The sequence below is a fragment of the Meleagris gallopavo genome, chromosome 6, assembly GCF_905368555.1.
Source record: "Meleagris gallopavo chromosome 6, MGAL_WU_HG_1.1, whole genome shotgun sequence".
In the NCBI taxonomy this organism is placed as follows: domain Eukaryota; kingdom Metazoa; phylum Chordata; class Aves; order Galliformes; family Phasianidae; genus Meleagris; species Meleagris gallopavo.
The window spans coordinates 29843187-29860079 of NC_139409.1; positions in this window are offsets into that span (position 1 = coordinate 29843187).

A 16893-nucleotide genomic window follows, 5' to 3' on the forward strand; every position below is an offset into this window, starting at 1 on the left:
ATTTCCTCTTTCAAAGCACTATCCTCAGTTCAAAATGAACTTGAACTTTACAGACAGCAATCAAAGAAGGCTGAATAACTCAGAAAAGGAAAAGAAAGAACTCTGTTTTGGACCAACTTTGAACTGTATTTTGTTTGCATAGTTTGTGGTTCAGCTGTCAGACAAAAAATTGCCATTATTTCAATGGCATTAATTCTGTATTCCAGTCTGAACTGAAACCAGATGACATAAAATCCTAGGATGGGCTGATTTTCAGAGATTGCTGTTAAAATGCAAGCCGGAATGAAAGAAGAGAAATTACGAAATGTCAGAGTGTCCTAACGAGGGTAGCGTGATTCTGCCCTCCAAGCATATCCCTTCCAGCTCTGTGTGACTGTAGCAATTCTGTGCACACTGATGACGCACTCAGCCCAGGAGAATGTTCATAAAAAAATATAAAAGGATATTGGGTTTTTGACAGATTTCTATACACATTTCTGTCAGGAGGAATGAGGCCATGCAGAATAACTTTACTGACATGTTCATGGCCTCTTATTTTCCTCCTCTCCATTTCACCACTCCCGTATAGTGCTTGCTGTGAGTCAGGGGACGAGATTTAAAATTAATTTAATACTTAGTACCCAATAGCAAACAGTATTTTTTTTTTTTAAATTGCCTTATTATATGTTACTGGCACAAGACATGGAGCCATAACATAAAACATCTCTATCTTTGGTTTCTCTTTTCTATGTGGACAGCTGTTGATATCTCCTATAGCATCTGTGCCCCCTATCATGGCCAACAAGGATGAAAAGGGACTGCTTGTCAGTGACAATTTGTGTCTCCAGGATTTAAGGATGCTGTGATATCCACTGTGGTCTTGTTGTGTTTTCTGTATAGCACCTTTCTCCTCCACCTTTCCCAGACTTCTCACATTGGAGTCCTGTAACTGAGGGTGCAGGAGCTACCACTGTAATGCATCAGGGTGCCAACACTGTTGCACAGTATCAGTAGAGTTATACAAATGACCCAATAACTATAAAATTTTACATATACTTATCATGCAAGCTTGGTAATATCCCCACCCATTCAGGAAGATTGATAATGTTCCATAAAGAGTATATTAAAGCTCAGGAAAAAAAATCACAAGGATTTATTGCAGAGAATTAAAGGAGAAAAGTCAAAAACTGTTAGTAAACATAGAGGTAACTTGTGTAAGTCTTGGAATTTGACCAGGAACTTTATACAGTGGACTTCCTCCTAATACACATCACACCTAGAGCTGCAGTTTTATGGAGTGCAGTAAGGGCAAAGCCGCAGCACACTGCATTTATTGTATTCTCTACAGAGAAGCATAGACCTCTCCTTCCCAGTCACGTAACATCTAAGTGCTGGACATTTCTTTTCCTCTAGCTGATACAGCAGCTACCAAAATGCTAAGAAAGCACCAAAGCGGGATGCCAGTGGAAAGAATGAGTGGCAATCTTTTCATCTTGTTTTGGGCTTTGTTCTCTTTGACCAAACGTAACAGTAGAATCTATGAAGAACATCCATTTGATTAGCAGAAGAATATTTTGAAGAAAAAAAAAAAAAAAAAGCATTAAAAACATCCACAGGCTTTACGTGTCAAAAATAATTCAGACAATCAGGTTATATTAACCTGAGTGATCCCAGTCATTACTGGGGTACTGAAGTGGCATGCATTGTCTTTTTCATCCCTTTTGCAATCATCCCTTCCAGTTCGTTTTGTTTTGTTTTGATTATTTTAAAGATTAAATCCATTATTAATGTCCACAGGAAGAAAAGGCTACCAAGAAGTTGTATTAGTATAGAGGAACACAGAACTTCCTAAGGAGGAAACAGCCTTCAGTACCAACTTGAGGGAGAAAAAAAAGCATGCAGAAGGAACAGAGCTACTACACTGTTCTTTACTACATCTTTTCACTTTTTGCTGTGATCATCATTTCTCACATTTAAGTATTTCTTATGTTGAAAAGCTGTCAGTTTTGTCTGAATAGAGGTTAATTACTGTCCTATAGTTTTTTGGGTTTTTTTTTTGTTTTTTAATTTGAAACCAGCATTTATTTTTATAGTTTTCTGACCTGCAAATACTTCTGCTCTGATATGTGAGAGAGAGATTGTTTTCTTTGAGTGACCCATGCAGAGTAAGAGTTGATTTATGAGACAGGAATGAAAAGATAAATGTCCAGTTGAGCTACCCTCCCACTAAAATGGGCAGGAATGTACTGACAGGCTGGCTTCTAGTGAATGTAATGGAGCAGTATGGTATTGGCCGCCAATGTCCAGTTGCCTTGTGTGGAGAATTCTACTCTTACAGTTTCCAGAAGGCTTTTTACCCCTTTACTTGTAGAAGGTGTCTTTGGTCTTGTAAGATCTGGGCAGGATAAGGGGCATATCTGTAACAGCAGATGCTCTGTATTAAAAATAATAATGTATTTGAGTCTTCTTCAACTTGTCATTTGCCCTTAGCTTCGTCTGAACAATAACTCATCTTTTATATCGATCCACTGCTGGGAAAAAAGAGAAAGATGTAGCATTAGGTGTTAATTTCCACTTACACATATAGTGTGTGTGTGTGGGGCTGCTTACTGTGCCCAACACCTTTCTACATGTTTTAGGCACATAAATGAAGCTGTCTTGTTTGCAGAAAACTCCAAACTGAGAGGATGATGAGTTTTTACCATTTGTTTATGTTTATAAATGGAGAGTGTTGCAGAAGTGCTTAGAATATAGCTATGATAGGTGAGCCCTATTATGAGTTCCATTTGGATTTTCTGTTTCCCTGCACTGCAAGATTCCCATTCAGGGTGTATCTGATTGTTTCAGTGAGACTGACTGTGTTTTTGTCTGTGTGTGTTTTTGTGTAAGTCTTACAAATTAAAAAACATAGACGAGTTTATTAGGAGTGTGCAGATTTACAGTCCCCTTCATATCCTGGAGAATATCTTTCTGTCACTAAAATAAATCATCTTCTGAATAGAAGGAAATAAATTCTATTTTACATCTGTATTCCTTAATACACCACAAATTTTCAAACACTTCAGCAACAACCTTTTGTGCCAAATGCTGAGTCTTGCAGAGGGGAACAAGCAGAGTTGTTCTTGGGGAGTATCCCCTCACTTTTAAGTGGACCCAGCAGGCTGCTTGTGCCAGATCTGGGAGGATTTGTATGGATTGACCACCAGCATGGAGGTCTTGGGAAATAGCTTTTTATCCACTATCTGATTGCTCTCTAAGTTTGGTGGTGTGAATGAGAGGGGCTGGGTAAGGGTGAGAGAAGCTTCACATCTGACCAAGAAGCTGCCACTAACCCCAAGGACATGCATCCCCATGCACACAGCCAAGGTTCTGCTATGCAGAGGCTGGTTAATGCACACTCACTGTGACCACATACTTGGTGTATTTGCACACCAAAACATGAGGTATGCTCAGGAGCAATCTGAGAGTACAGAGTGTCTCAAATATGCAAGGAAATCAGAGCCTGGAGGAAAGGATTTGAACTTTTTTCAGGACATTATGAAACATGTCTTGCTAAGAATTTTACTGTTACATTGGGACCACCTAAAAAAAGTTTCTCAACTTGCCAGTGTTTATTTATCCCTTCTTCAGGCTTCCCTTCTGTCCCCTTGCCACTAGATTTATTTAACTGGAAAATGAACTGCCTTGGCACTTTCTGCATTTTGATCCAAAGACTTTCTGTGGATGACACATTTTTGGATCCTGTCTGATTCTGTTGTCATACATCTGGCAAGAAACTGTATTTACTCTTGTTGTACCTCAGCATATATGCTAGTAATATCTGGGAAGATATTAGCAATGTGAGATAGATCTGAAGAGCAGACAATCAAATATTTTAAATAGCTCCACAAGAGGAGGAATGTCTGGTGAAGAATGCTGCTATATTAAAAATGTTTAAATGCTAAATGTAGTTATTCCAGACAGAGATGAATGTAGTGTGTCCACCCAGAGCCAGAGTAGAGAATTACAACCATGGACAGAGTACAACAAATCAGCACAAGGCATGAGAGAGGCCACTGGTGGAAAGGGACACAATTTTAATAGCTGACTATTAAAATGAAGGCCACTGAAACTCATTTTGTTCCACTAAAAGCAAGTCCACTGGTGTTAGCAATGTTGTATAAAAGAAGAATTTGGCTAAAAATTAACTTTCCTCTTTTTTTCCACTTTTTTAAAGAGTTTCAAGACTGGAGCTTGGATATAATAAAGAATAGAGAATAATATTAATAATAAAGAAGAAAAAATAGGAAAGAATAATAAATTTTGATTAAACTGTAGCCTTAGTTTTATAGACTTCAAAGTTGTTTTCTTTTAATACTTATAAATCCACCAGCCTATCTCAATAAACTCTTAGTACTTAATAAGAAGGTAATAGAATGAGTCACCAGCGACGCTGCATTTCCAGAAGAGAGATATTGGCCATCATGGTGATGGGAATTACATGTTACGTTAGTCCCAAAGGAAGAATACTCAGTAGATGAGAAGCACAAAAGGAGTTGGTCCACAAACTTGTGTTCAAAACAGGAAGCAGTTCACAAGAGTATTGTTTGCAGACAGTAAAGGAGAAAACCACGTTAAGGAAGAATTCTGCAAAGCTGAAATTATTTCATTCAGTTGTGGAAAATAGCTATTTTTACCCTTGTAAAGTGTTGAAGAATGTAAGAAACGCTGAAGCAATGGTCCAAGAAAAATAACACTTATAAGGAAAAAAAAAAATGAAAACTCTTTGAAAAAACTTCAAACAATGCTTCTCCAGGATAGACTCACAAAGAGATTAAACTATCTTGAGCCGAATATCTTATTTCACTCTAGAGAAAAAGAATACTGGAGAGTATTCACCTAGATGGAGTTTCCAAAGAGACTTTACAAAGTTTCAGATGATGTGGAGAATGTATAAGCAGAGGGATTAATGTGAAGGATAGCCAAAAGAATTCCAGAAGGAACTAGTTGCAGAAAGCAGGCAAATTTTAGAATCTTAAGAAATCTCTTATTCTGTACAGAGGAGCATGAGGTGCTCATTTTCCCCAACCTGATCTTCATATACTATAGGTATGACATCTGGGGCATGGTGCCTCTTTTTGGAGTTTTGTTTATTTCAGGATGTAAAATGTTCAAGGACACTTGACTGCAATCTGTATGTTCTGTTCTCCCAGCCGAAGCCATATGGATCTATTGAATCTGGACAAAATGTGAGGAAAGTAAAGAGCTCCTACACCGTATGTATCAGCTCTGAATGACAAAAATGTATGTAGGGTGTCTGCAGGTGTTGTGCTAATTGTAATCTTGAAAAAGAATAAGGATTTTCACCAAAGTCTAATGCAATCCTTTCAACTCTTATTATACCTGAAGAACATGAACTGCTTGTTCTCATACAACAAATGTTAGAAAACGTGTCTTAAATTGATTTCTTAAATGTATTAAAATCTTAAACATATGTTGCATATCAAGTTTTGAGGCACAAAGATCTCCAGTAGAAACAGTATTTGTTTCTAGATTATCTAGATTATCTAGAGATTTCTACACTTATTTTCTTGCCTCATGAGTTTTTATTTCAGTTACCAACAGCACTGTAGCACTTGAGGAGATACTGGCCTTTTTGCCCAGGTATGGCAAAGCCAAACTTGCTACAGATATCTCTTTGGCTTGTTTGAAACTACTCTGAGAGAAACAGCAGCAAGTTAACCAGCAAGTACAGCTCCACTTCTACATAAAATGTGCATGTCTTTATTTCTAGCTATTACTCCTTTCATCAAAGCATTCCCTTACAATGAAGAAAACTGAAGCCTGAAAGAGAGTAATATGGGGCCATTCAGTACCAAGCATAAGGCTGTAATTTCTTCCATTACCACTGGGCTCAGAGCATGCTGCCACCTAATAACAGGGGCTGCACAAGTCTTTCTATTAATAGTTTTTTATAGCCTGTTAGCAAATACATGTGATAGCTCCTGATACTGCATTTTCTAAGGTTTTGTTCCTGTGCTGTGTTCCCCTTCCACCTGCTATGTCACATCCTCTCTTTAGACTCCAACACATCTTTTTCTTCACAGAGGAGCAGCCTCATCCTAGTAGCCCTACCAGGAAGTTAACTGCTTGTGCAGAATAGACTGCAGAATTAGATCTCCAGGAGAGTGAACTCTTGTGGAAAGGAAAATGTTTTCATTATAGAACAACTTCTGACTAAAAAAACTGTATCCCACTGCAACCTTTAGTAACCAGAAAACATGATCTTTTTGCAGTAAGTTTATAACCTAAAAAGACAAAGTTCAGACCAAGTGTGACATAGCTGAAGTGGGACTTTTAATTACACACTGAACATTACCATTTCTCACACTGCCGTTTTATTGGTGGCTAGAAGATAATATATTTTATAAAAGGATAACAGATTCACTGTTTCTTGGTATATTTTTGAAGGGATCATAGAGATGGACACTCAGACCACAAATGAGTCATGTGGTATTTAAATCTGAAGAGTTTCAGAGCCCAAAGGCTGATATAATTACATAATTGTGTTCCATGCAAGTGTTTTTAAATTGTTCAGCTCCAGGACATCAAACATTCCCCTACATGGAGGCAGAGAAATTATTTTAGCCATCATTTTCCATGCAAACGTTCAGTAAATACTTTTCCTGGAAGTGTTAAGCATCAGACCTAGAATTAAATATTATAGTCAAACAAAACTGGAGAACAGCTAATAAGGGTTATTCAGAGCAGTTAGTCACCATTACACCCACACCAGTATTTCAAGGACATCACAGAAATCTTTGGTGAATGTAATACTTTGGGGCATCTCAGTATAACAGAGCTTGTAAAAACAGGTGTGCAGTAGATTCTTAATCTGACAGGAGAACATTAAGAGAACTATCTAATGGATTTGTTAGCTTATAGAACATACGTAGCATGTAAGACTGTTGATCATATCACATCTGATGGAAGCTTACAACTCTATGGCATTTCTTTTGTGCATCCATCTCACTCAGATGTCCCACTCCTAAAAAGCTTGTCCCTCAAAATTGAAATTGGGTAAATTAGCACTTGTCAACAACTGCAGATGAGGGAATCATGCTTCACCATATTCACAGCACAGAAGAGCAAATGCTCAGACTGCAATGAGCTGCACTGTTGATTTCATTACAATGTGCCTAGCTACAGCAGCAGAAAGCGAAATACTCTGAAGTATTTAGGGATTTATGGTCATTCTGTCCCTTCATGACAACTACAAATGGGGTTTATAAACTGCAGAAAAGTTCTCTATTAACAATATTCATGGAATGTACAGCAGCACTTCTCAGGATAGCTCTGAAACACCACATGTAATTTTCACAACTGATTGACTGTGTTTACTTAGTGCTACTTATTACTAAACTAGTGAAGCTGAATGTTGCTAATCTGTATGTATGGAAACTGCTGAATCACAGCCTGAACCTCTGATTGATCACTTGAGGTGAGCAATGAGTCAGCCATGGAAGCACAGGTGAAGGCAATTCACCTGTGCTGCTGGAAGGGGTGGAACCTGGCTCCACCTCTCCTAGACCCATTTAAGAGCTGACTGCCAGTGGGAAAAGATCTCTTTGTGGTGATCACTCTTTTGAAGGTTAACAGCAAGTCCAGAATAAGGGTAAGCACTCCATCTATTCTTTTTTGGTGTAATAACCTGCTTAGCTAAACTCTCTTGTGTATTTCATAATTGTAACATCTGTATATTCATTGATTATATACCGTAATAAAACAGGGTGTAGTTTTAATTGACCAGTTTAAAAATGAGCATCAACTAGTTGCAGACAAAGAGCAGGAAGGCTGCTATGTTGCTTTTCTTCAGCACGACTCCGTTGATACCCACAGAGCTCTACCAGTTTGCAGCTGGCAAGACAGATAAACTGTCTTCAGTTTATGCCAGAACCACTTCACTGAGGAAAAATTCCAGTTGATTAGATCCCAAAACTGCAGATGCCCTTTTAGTCCTTAGTTTCTTCTTTATTTTCATTTTGCTTGTTTAACTTAACTAAGTTTAGGGGTTGCTCCAAAAGTAATGTCTCCTATTTTATTATGTTTGCCCATGACATCAGAGGTGAATGATGGTGGTATGCCAGTGGAGGTTGAACCTTCCTGCTAATGTGTTGTTACATTTTGTTGCCATGTGACAGCAGCAGAGGGGATCTCTGCCAAAGTGGTGTCTGAGATGGAAGTGCATATGGAGTACAGGATGGGATTTAATTTCCCCTGGAGGAAAAAAATGGCACCTACTGATGTTTGCTGAATGTTTCTGGAGACCAAACAGTGGGTATGAGCACAGTGAGGCGGTGGGTGGTGCATTTCAGCAGTGGTAACGGTGACAGTGGGTCACCTCCACTGGTACAGATTTTTATGAGCAGGGCATGCAGGCTGTTACTCATTGCTAGTGAAAATGCACGGCTAATGGTGGTGACTATGCTGAAAATAGTGTTTTGTAGGTGAGAATTTGTTCTATCAAATAGTGTTTTTGTGCTCATTGTATCTGTTGTCATTTCCATAGAAATAATTAGGAGGAAGAGAAACATGCATATATGACTTACCTAATATAGCTAGAAAATGTCTCCCAAAATGGTAACTCTTTACTGTCTGTTCAGCCCTCTACCAATTTCCTCGAATAAAGAGAAATTATAGTCATTCTCATAAAAGCAAACCAAAGCCCAACATGTTATTATGATCTGATGAAACTAAGTGCACAGGAATTTTTTGGAACAACTGTGGACTTTGTTGAAGCCTGCTAATTGCCGTTCTAATACAAGTAGTTATTTCAATACTTTCTTTCACAGTAGTATTTTTTTGATGCTTCAGAAATGTTCTAGACATATCCACAATGCACTTCCACTGTGATTGTTCAAACTAGTGTTACGTAAAATAAAATTGTAGAAGTTGTTCTATGGGGCTTGTTTTGTTTTTTTTCAGAATATGTAGCAGGGAAACTGCTGGGATTTGGGGTGCATTATTTTCGTTTTATTTGATTGAATTGAGATATTTATCGAAATCTTAAATGTACAGTTAAATGGTTGCATGGCAAAAGTCTAACAAAAGCCAGTATATCTGATACAGAGAAATGGATATTCATGAACTTACTTAACATCAGAAATCTAGAAGGTGATTTCAGAAGTCAACACTTTGACCAGATAAGCCTGCAATTGCCAGAATCTGTTTGAGATCTTCATACAAGCAGGTGAATCAGAGCAAGGTGTACATCTGTATGTGATTTTTGAAAGACTGTTCTAGTATGGACAGTCAAGATACTTATGACCTAAACTCACTTTGAGTAGTGCTTTAGCCATGGTTTCAGATAAAATAGAGTCCTGTATGCGCTTTGTATACTTTCTTGTATTTTAATAGACAATCTTATTAAAAGGTTCCTGTAGATTACAGTGAGATTTCCTCTTTACAGGAAGAGTTGTTAAGCACTGGAATAGGCTCCCCAGAGAGGTGCTTGGGTAACCATCCCTGGATGTGTTTAAAAACCATTTGGATGTGGTGCTCAGGAACATGATTTAGCGGAGAGTTGTTAGAGTTAGAGTAGTATAGTTAAGTTGTGGTTGGACTTGGTGATCTTTAAGATCTTTTCCAACCTGAGCAATTCTATGATTATATGTCACTCCTGAGAGTATGTTCTAAAATAACAGAGGTGTAAAAAGTAACTTTAAAGCAGCTTCTGTTGTTCTTCTACTGTTACCCTTTCAGTACTTATTTAGTGTGAAAGAAAAAAAAAATCTTGCCTATCTAATCCAATGCCTTTTCTCCAATCCTATCTATTCAATGCCTTTGTGAACAGCAGTGTAGGATCTCTACTGAAAAACAATCTTAATCCTGCAGAAGAGGGAAAAAATCTCTCAGTAGACAGCTATCCATATTTCATCCTGCATTGTTGATGACTTTGCTGTGCTATTACCAGACTTCAGTTTTCTGGGAGCAAAAAAAATTGTAGTCTTCTCTCTACTGGATTTTCACCTCAAAATATTGGGCATAGGGTCACAAACAGCCGATGTACTCAAAGCTGAACTGTGGTTTACAGAATGAACGAGAGCTTACAGAATATGGCAGGAAAAAACCACCCTTGTAGCACAACTGCAGGTTGCTGTGTTTAAAACTTGACTGTGTGTGTGGTTATGAGCAAAAACTGGTGAACGTATGTATGTATACTGCTCCCCTAGGAGAAGTATTTAATTTAGCTGTGTTTCTTGATGTTTGAGCCTGTCTGAATAGGAAAATTTACCAGCTTAACTATACCGCTCTAATTCCCCATGAGGATGGAAGGAATAAGTGTGTCCACAGAGGCAGTTATGGTTCTGGCAGTAAATCACAGATAGCCTTCTGGTTTTCTCTGGAACAGGAAAATTCAGACCTTATTTCAGAACATGTAATTGATGAAGTTGCAGCACAGGGGTGCACAGCTGCTTAATCTAAGGGGAAAGAGCTGTGGAGCTGTTTGTTATGTTACATCATATACAGTAAATACATAGGCTTATAATCACTTATTTTGGTATAGCTTGGTGCCCTCTCAATGCTCTGTGCACCTCAGCTTTATTTCAGCTGAACACTGATAGAGTCATATGGTATCATAGAATCATAGCATGGGCTTAGGTTGAAAGGGACATTAAAGCCTGTCTAGTTCCAGCCCCCCGTCATAAGCAAGGTTGCTACCCACCAGCTCAAGCTGCCCAAGGCCCCATCCAACCTGGCCTTGAACACCTCCAGAGATGGGGCATCCACAGTTTGTCTGGGCAGCCTGTGCCAGTGCTCCACCACCCTCTGAGTAAAGAATTTCTTCCAAACCTGAATTTCCCCTCTTCTAGTTTTAAGCCATTCCCACTTGTACTATCACAACCAGACCACGTAAAATATTGGTTCCCCTTCTGCTTGTAATCTCCCTTCCAGTACGGCAAGGCCACAGTGAGGACATCCCAGAACCTTCCCTTCTTCAAGTTAAACCTCAGTCCCTCATTCTGTCTTCTTAAAAAAGATGCTTCAGCCCTCTGATAGTCTTCATAGCTCTAAAGACTTTACTGCCACCAAGACTTTCTTTGTGTAACAGGCATTGTATCAAGATTCCCAGTTTAGTAAAACTGACTTCCAAAATCACTATTTCCTTATTTAGTCATTGGCAGAGGTGTTACACACAGACTTGCAGAAATAGATCTTATCAGGTGAATTTGCCTCAATTTGCATATCTAGAGTTGCATTTTAGAGGATTTTAAAACCATTTTTCTTCTTAGCTAACTATGTAGGCACATTATAAATTTTCTTATTTTTCTTCAGGTGGTGGGACAAAGCTATTTCTAGGGCCCAGAATGGAAGGAAATGTATCACAACCACTTATGGACCAGCACAGAGTAGATATTCTATGGTTGCTGCCAATGGAAAAATAATAGAAATACTCCATTGGTGATGACAAAACAGGGCGTATATTTTAATCTAGTAAATGCACAAACATTGTCATAGAGCATCAGCAGCTTTAGGTCTTCTGTAGAAATGAGCTGTCAGGAGGAGAAAATAAAGAGAGTGCAGTCAGTATCAGAAGGGTGGTATCTGACCTGTACCTGGTGTGTTTTTTCTAGCACCCTATGTAGGACTAGGAGTCTCTTAACTTGATCAGTGTTCTTGCCTTCAGATAATGAATACACACTTCTTATATTGAGCTGAATATGAATGTGGGCTGTAGATAATTTTTCAGCTTTTCACTCAAGTGCTTATCCCATCTTTTCCTACTCCATTAAATATGCAACTGGGTGACTCCATTGGAGCTAACAGGAACAAAAATAATTAATTAGCTGTATAATCTTAAATTGTTGTTCTAGGTGTTATCTTAATTTTTGTAAGAGGTGGTTTAAATCATTAAACTGAGCTCTTGATGCTACTGATTCCAGTGATAGGTCTGGAAGCTCAAATTAAACTGATTAAAACTTGTAAAATGTTTTGTTCTGATTTCAGAACAAAATCTGCTCAGCTGAAATTTAAGATAATATTTTGTCCTTTAACTACTTCCAGTTCCTACTAAAACTGCTACAAATTCATTTTAGAGAATTCAGTTGGGTTTACCGTTTCAGGCAAAGTGCCCTATGGTTAGATACCCATAGTAAATCCCTCTCAGAGAGGTGTAGTATCCCTCATTGACAAGAAAATATGAAATATTAATAAAACAGGTATTCTTGACAAACTGGTTAATTGTCTAAAAAAAAAAAAAACAGGCTACATAAGTGCTTAGGTTTCTCTGAGGTTTTCTCTTATTCTGCTGAATCCTTCAATGCACTAAGGGATTCACCACCACTTCCATGAAGATCACAATTTTGCCAATAGTTTGGAAAATCAAAGGACTTTTTTATTTTTTTATTTACTGTCTGACCCACAGTACTAATCAAGCTACACGTGCGTGTAATTCTTTTTCTGTAAATATTTTATTGCCACTTCTGACTCTAGCAGGGGTTTAGGAAACTGCAAGTTCATTTTTTTTTTTTTAATGTGGTAAAGCATTAAAGAGCTTTGAAACTCTTATAATTAAACAATCTATATATCTATGTTTAATAAAGAATGAACTTGACTGAAATACATTAAGTAATGTTATATGAGATGTTTGGCATAAGCTGGTTAGAAACACGCCCCTGGTTGGGAGTTTAGGGTAGACTAAAAGCATTTGCTGAACCCTAATGAGTTTATACTACAGTGCACAAAGCAGAGAAAGGCAGGCCTATCTCACTTGACATATTAAACCTGAAAGTAGATTGCCTAAGCCAGACCTACGGCTTTCTCAGATAAGGATAGGTTTGCAGTATACTGAAGTATAATGCATGTAATAGAATGAAGTGCCCTCGTTTCATACTGTTTGATAACAGAAGAGTGAAGATATTCACGAAATATTACCATTTGAAATTAATAAGGAATGCAGAAACATTTACTTTTAGGAAACTTTTAGGAAGAAGATTATTTTTCCTAAGTCAGAAAACGTTCAAATAGCCTGAGACAAAAAATATTAAATCTGAATTTTATATATTTTATCTTAGATGCAAAGAAAAGTTGCTGAACGTTTCCCTGAATTTGGCCTGAAATATATGAGACTATGAGACGGCCTCTAACAGTATTTGTCAAGACTAATCTCCATCAGCAAGAGAAAGCTGAAAAAGAGTTGCTCAAAGTAAAGAGCTTGGGTTTTTTTTCCCCTCGTGGTCATGACATTGTATTCTCCAAGCAGGGAATTTACTTCTGTCTGGTGTTCCTCACTTTATACAGAGCTGGAAGACATTCAAGAGGGACAAACTGGTTATCTTCAGCCCCAGGATGAGATCAGTCATAGCAGTGTTATTCATGAAATATGTTTGTTCAAATAGCTCTTTTGGATTTCCAGTGCTGAAAATGCTTAACCATCAGCAATGTGATCTTCGTTCTCCTTGAAGCTGAAAAGGTTGATGAGTAGAGTAGAGTGATTGCTTATTGTCTCTCTTATCCTATCCTACTCTTTCTTAGCGTTTATCAGGAGGGGTTTTTTGTTGTTTTTTTTTGTGTTTTGGTTTTGTTTTTGTTTTTGTTTTTTTTTTTTTTTTTGCAACATCATGACATTGTTGACTTGTGTTAAGATTTTGATCAACTGTGAGCTCATAAATTCCTTTCCATAAAAATGTCACCTGGTCATTTACTGTGGTTATCCCCCAACCTGTGCTTGTGCAACGGGTAATCCCCCACTGAGTTTAATTCCTCCCACTTGAATATCACCCTATTTTTTAGAGAATGTATTGGTTATTCAAGATCATTTGCAGTTCTAATTGTGTCCTCCAGTCCTCATCAAGATTGAATAATATTGTCTGGAAATTTAATAAGCAGACTCACTTTTCCCCTCTAGGTCACTAATGAAAACATTGAATATAAGCACAATCAGGGAAAACTTTTGCAAAATTCCATTTGGGTATCTGCTATCAGGAAGGATTCATAGGGAAGTAATCAATAAAAGTTAGAAGGTAGGTACATTTAATGGTTAAAATTACCTCTGATAAGTCAGTGCACTTTCATGTGAATGAAAACAACTGAAGCTCAAGCTGTAGTATTTAAAAACCCAAAGATGATTGCATCTGTTCTCATCTGAACACTCCATTTCACAAGGGACCCATTCCCATGCTTAATGAATGGCTCCTATAAATTTCAGTGGGCCATGAATCAGGTTCAAAACGAAAGCTAAACATGATTCTCCACCAACCATAAAACAAAGTTCTGCAGAAGTCAGCATTTTTATTTTCATTAATTAAATTAATTAATTGCCAAAACTAGCCAAAATATTTTTTTCTAGAACTATAGATTTTCACCTAATGATCAAGGAATAAGTTAAACAAATTTCAATTTTATTATGCAAACATGAAAAAGTAAATGAATATACCACTCAACCCTAATTACTCAAATTATATCCCAGCATGGTGTGATGGCAGAACTCACCAGAACAGAATCAGGAGTTCAAGGTTGGCCTCAACTCTCACAGAGTGTGAAATGAAATATAAAGTGTCCTACAATCTGATTGTCCAACAATCAGATAATTTTGCGATTTTTTTTTTTTTTGAGGCTAACCACTTGATAGCTTATCTCCATAGATTCAAAAATAGTGAACTCATTGCAGAGGATTGCTGTGATTACCTCTGTCATGCTTATCATGGAGTTTCCTAAATTAACTCATGCCTAGACTGCATTTTATTTCCTTTAGAAAAAAATATTTTTTTAAAAGATTAAATAATCATAATCATTATTAGCATAAGTTTCAATATAGGGTTTGGTGATGATTCCTTTAATTTCACTAAATGGTTATCACCACAGATAAAACTTTCTAATTCTGAATCTGAACTTGACTCATTTCAGCCAAGTTTACAAACACTCATTCTGAAAAACTGAAGGAACCATCCCTTTTCCATAAAAATACTTCATGTAACCACTTTATCTTGCTTTTCTGCATCTAATTGTTCATTCACCAAATTCTCCTTATGTTTTCTACATCTTTCTTCAGTTTCACCCTAACTAGTATCTAGTAAGAGACAAACTGCATCTGTTGACAAGGCAAGTTTTTTTTTTTTTAAAACTACATAAGTTTCAATTATCACAAGTTGTCTGCAACATACTTGCCTGTCTTTACACACTGGAGGCAGACATCATCAGAATTTCTTGTTCTGACTCAATTTCACTGTTTGAGTTTCATGGCAAAGATCCATTGCCTTCTTTTAATGTAGTCCTTTATGTTTGGACATGAACAAAAGAGCAGACGCTGCTGAGAGCAGGGCATCCCAACAGTAATGCTGGGCAGGAGACTGCCCCCTAAAAGCTTTAGATGATGATACATACAGATGCAAACACAACTATTCTTTTGAGAGGGAAATGAAAGACAGGATGGAATGGAAGAATACTACTGAGAGACAGGCTTGAGTCCCATCTCAGTAGATACATTGCATTTCTCAAAAATAAGTTTCTATTTCACTTGTGCTTCTTACAACTAAGCTTCTAAGTATTTCATTTTACTGTAATAAGTTCATCAGTAAAATTTATCACATTCTGCATTTCAGTTACCTTGATCATCTCCTTTGGTCTCTTCACCTGACACTGTGCTCTGGTAAGCATTCCTTTGCTTTGGGGTGTGAGATGAGAGCGTCAGAAACATTTGGGTGCCTGTTTGCATTGTGTTGAATACTTCTACTGCATGAGACAGCTCATAGAACTGGAGGTCTAGCTGGAAATGTCTGACTTATGTTTTCAAATTCAGAAAAGGAAACCTAAAACATGAAGCATTTAGGAACCTTCAGCTGGGGCAGTCACTTACCCTGCAAGTAGATGCTGCTGCTCGCTGAGGCCCTCCATGCTCTTGTCCTCCTCACTTGTTCCAACTTGTCTCAGATACTTCAGGAAACAAATAATGAATGTGCCTGTATGAAAGGTGTGTGTTTGTTTAAATCCTCAAGCAGACACTTGCTGTGATAGTAGTAAATTCACCTAAGACTTTCCCTGACAGATGTAGTCTGTTTTATGAACTTTATATCTTATAGCGAACAGGACCTGAGCACCCAATTCAGTGTTGTCTGAAGTCTTTAGACAGTCTCCCCGTGCTACTTAGAGACTTAATTAGTGTCTACTGTTACTAAAAGGAACCTTTCTGTATGAGAAACACAAGAACGAGTCATAAATACTCAGAGTATTGCAGAGTTTGTTTGTAATTTTTAGTTTGCTGCCTCAGCTTTGCTTTAGTTTTACTTTCGAAAGTAAATTTTGAAACTTTTGAATGGAAAAAACTGTAAAAATATGAAAGCTGACTCAGAAAGATGATCAGAGCTGCACCTTACTCAGTGGGACAGTCTCTTTAAAACAGCCCTGAATCCACCCCTATACGATTCTTTTCACACTGCCACACAGATTACTACCACCATCGTGATTTTGCACTCAAGCTTCCCCTCAAGGGGGGAATGCAGCTGGGCCAGAGGCAGGATTTGCGGTATGTGAGATTCCCTCTCATGTGTTAGAAGTGACATCTAACTTTCTATCAGCTTGGAAAAACATGCTGACAACTTCATCAGAGAAGAAGTATTCCAGAATAATTCCATGTGGGGCAACTAGTTTGTAAGGCAATACCTTCTAAGAAAAATAATGTGCACTGTAGATGGTGAGGGATTTTTGTACCAGGTTCTCCGTTGAACTGTCTTTTGTTAATGATTTAGTGTTAAGAGTCGAGGATAAGCATGCTACAGTTTTCTTCTGACCATCTTTATTAGAATCCTGCATCCCGTTACCTCAGTAACACAGACAAGCTTTATGCATCAAGAGAGTGAGTTTAGGTCAATGATGCTTGCAGCCTCGTGAGAGCAGGCAGTCTTTAGCCATACTGTGACATGTTCTTGTACTAACCAA